Genomic DNA, 3809 nt, shown 5'->3' with positions numbered 1-3809 from the left:
GCCCTCAGCCGAGCCACTGAGACTGCTAACTAACTAAAACTAGGTGTCAAAAAGGTAAATCAAATAAAAACTAGACTTTAGAAAATATAGAAAACAGAATAATAAAAACAGAGAGGAACATTATTTTGTGTTTGTCAATATAGTTAAGTCATTGCTGCAGATGTTCAGTAAGAATAGGTTAATACAAGACTTAGCTGTAATACCTGATCTATTTTTTTTTTAAATTTTGCCCTTGAAAAATGTCCTCTATGATATAATAACAGGATTAAACTAACATTCGTATTAATGAAAACTACGGTGAATGTTTAACATGTTCAGACTTATAGAAACTAAACTGGAAAAAATAAACAGATTCTAACGAAAACTTAACTGAACCCGAAAACACTGAAGTCTGAAACTGACAAAAGAAAAAGAAAAAAAAGACTTTGCCCCTGTGAGTCAGCAGGAGCCTGTGTCATGTACAAGATCGGCCATTAGAAATGCATTATAAAAGATAAAAGCCCATCAGACAGAGCATGGGGGTTATTAACAGACTAGACTCCCAAAGGGGATATAATAAGTAGGAGCTACCCTGAATTATTAATATAGTCCAGTCTGTGATGCAGCTCAGATTGAGCCTTTATGGTAAGTTCAACATAGGGAAGTCTTTTTCTTCTTCCACCTGCACATATTGGGTGTCACCATACAGCTGATCATCTGCCTCCAGCTCACCCTATCTCTAGACTTCACTTATGTCACACCAATGTCTGCAGGTCCTCCTTGACTACACTCATGAACTGAGGCCTTTTGTCCGCTATACCTACTATTCCTCCTCTCCACTTGTCCAAACCATCCAAAGTTAATAAATCCAACGTAAATAAATTATAAAATATTTTACATTTTGTGAAACATCTACAATTTCATTAGCTGAGGTTTCATGAAGGTGGAAGATCTTGTGAGAGACAGGCTTTGTAGCAAGATATATTTTTGTGATGTTTTCAGATATTTATTCTTTCACACTCTAGTTCTCCCTCAATGGGGAGCAGCTTCAAGGAATCAGCATAACTTCTAGTTATTCCCACCGATGTTAATAATGGGATTAATATGCCGCTATTGTCTGCCCATCTCCTTATCTCAGTTATGTTACCTAACAGCAGACCCTCTAGACTGAGGAGACTGGGTAATGTAGGTTATTTTGAAGATAGGGGTGTAAACTGAGAAGCATTTCCATGTGTCAGCCTGTTTCAAATACTTGTCATTGCTGGTATGTTTTCCTCAATGATGCCAAACTAATGCAATGCAGCTGTTGCACAACTGAGTCAGAAACTCCTGTTATTAGATAGTGTTGAGAGAGATCGTGTTAAACAATGCTGATTGTCCTTGTAAGGGAATCAGTAAATAATGTAAGTTATAAGCAGACTTGATATGGCACTACAATCAATTACTCATTAATACCAGTCCCTGCTTGCAGAGCTGTCTGAATAACACTGGAATGTAGCTTAAAAATGTAAACAATCACAGTCAGGCTGGGACAATCCTGATCTTTTTCTTCTGAACAAAATGGCTTTCACAAATAACTGTTGTCTGATTTATCTATCTGAGTTGTCTAACTTCTCTATCTACAGTTACAGGCTGAGAGGATCTGATAGCACTTTGGGTGTTTGGGTAAAGCGTGGGTGCACTCTCAGGGGGAAGGGTCACATTTCTATACCGACGATTCCTAAACTGTTCCTATAAACAGTGAAGCACACCGATCATAGGTTCAAGAGGAAAACATCGCTGATTATCTTGTGTCAGTTTGCTTTAAAAGGAGGTTTCTCACTAGTCACAACATAAAGTCTTTGCAGTACATGTAAGGCTATCATGAAATATGCGAGAATCATATCCTGCATATCCTGCTTATAAATGGGGATTCGTTACATTTTTTTTGACAGAATTTTACAGCCTGATGCAGTCACGCACTGATATCTTTAATGGATGACTCCATATTACATCTCGTTTATGGAACCTTTGAGAAAAAGAAAAAAGAGAGATCACGGTTTGATGAAAATGATGTGATAGCTCTAATTGCACATTTCTGCAAATGTCCAGGATCATGTCAAAGGCATATTGCCCATTCCAGCACACAGCTACAGCTACACCAGTTCATGTTAAATGTAGAATAAAAATGCACCGATGGCTTCCGTAATGAAGTTCAATTAAGTCATACCTAATCAATGATGTGTCAAATCCAATTAATTATGACTTTGGTAGCTGGACATGCTTGTGGGTCACCGAGCTAAAGTAACGTTACCTAACAGGAACTAGTTCTTACATGAATGTTAAGCAAAGGTTACATGCTACATGCTAGATAGTGAATTTATAGAACGTTTGGTAAAAACCAAGTTTGACAGCTGTGATTGTTAAATTTTATAAATTATACTTCTTCCATCTTTTACATGCGGCTCGTTGGTCTAGGGGTATGATTCTCGCTTTGGGTGCGAGAGGTCCCGGGTTCAAATCCCGGACGAGCCCACTGTTTTTGTGCCGTAAATCACAATTATTTTTGACGCACCATTCCACAGTTTCTTACAGACGTGTATTACGTTAAACTTTTGGTTTTTAATAATGTTCTAAAGTAACTGATATTAGTAATAAGGCTTTTTCTCAAAAGACACGGGCTGTGTGTGTGTACGTTCCTGAGTCTCCTATCACTCAGCGATATACTGATCTCTTGTGGATTACTGCGAGTACTGCAGGTAGGTGTGCCGAATACTGTTTTTGAAAATATTTCTCAAACATCATTTAGAAAATTTAATGTCATGAATACACATTTGAACCAAATTTAGATGAAACATAGTTTAAATGCCTTCCTGGTTAAAATAAATAAATAAATAAAGGTAGTTTAGAAAACATTCATGTGGATTGAAGGCTGTCTTTCTGTATTCAGCCAGTAGTAGCAGCTTGTCAAACCTTACATTGTGCCAACACCTCAGCTCTCCCCTTTTTAATGTAACCCAAGAAAGCCACTCCTCTGCTTAGGCTGAGTCCAGAAGACGTCTTGGGAAATACCAGCCTGTTTCCCTTTCTGTAACAGCACTCACATCATCGCTACAGAAACTACACTATTTCCATTATTTCTATAAGCTCCTTAGTGGCAGCTCAGTCTGTCATATGTATTGGCTTCATAAGATGAGGCGTCTTATGAAGTTTTTTAAAAAATATATTTCATGTGCTTGTTTCCTCGACGCGACAACATGGCAAAAAGCTAAAGTTATGCTTTGGATAAGAATAAAAGTTCCTGTGAGAGAGTGCAAACAAGAGAGATCCATGTAACGAGCCACAGCTTCTCTTTTCTCAGCATCATGTTTTTTCAGTGGAAAACAAACTTCATAGCAGAATCTGAGACAAACAGGGAAACAAATTCTTCTCTGGTTTTTGGTCACATGTACAGCAGATATGTAGATATTTTACAGATGTTTAACATTTTCTGTCAACAATATTAACCCAGGCAAGCACTCCTCTCCTCCCTCCACCGTCGCCACAGCCTTTTAACCAGAGTGTTATTTAAAGTAAGCAGCTGCCTGCTTAGCCGGCACCTTTCACTTTTCAAGCAGCACTTAATTTACTGGAGGACATTTTAAATCTCTTGCCTCCATGGCACTGAGTTGCTGACAAATGCCTGGTTGCAAATGTATCTCATTGACTGCTGACTCGGTTGTATTACAAGCTGGCTGATAGGGGCTGCCACAGTAATGTGGCCTTCAGGTTTATCCTCAGATGTTGGAGGAAGTGTATTAATTTGGTTTAGATGGGGCCTTATGAGAGCGTACTGGCAGGCAGACACGAGC

The 3809-nt window shown here is 38.6% G+C and overlaps 1 non-coding gene across 1 annotated transcript; it reads left to right on the top strand.

The window, feature by feature from the left end:
* Window positions 1-2421: 2421 nt before the first annotated feature.
* trnap-ugg (transfer RNA proline (anticodon UGG)) lies at window positions 2422-2493 on the top strand. The gene has a single exon. It is a non-coding gene; the product is annotated as a tRNA-Pro (tRNA).
* Window positions 2494-3809: the final 1316 nt, after the last annotated feature.

This window comes from Mchenga conophoros, linkage group LG18 (genome assembly GCF_057382185.1).
Source record: "Mchenga conophoros isolate Kocher_MC1m ecotype Shallow Benthic linkage group LG18, M_conophoros_male_GT1.1, whole genome shotgun sequence".
NCBI classification, from domain to species: domain Eukaryota; kingdom Metazoa; phylum Chordata; class Actinopteri; order Cichliformes; family Cichlidae; genus Mchenga; species Mchenga conophoros.
Note: the sequence above shows the minus strand (reverse complement) of the source record. Positions and strands in the feature narration are given on the sequence as shown.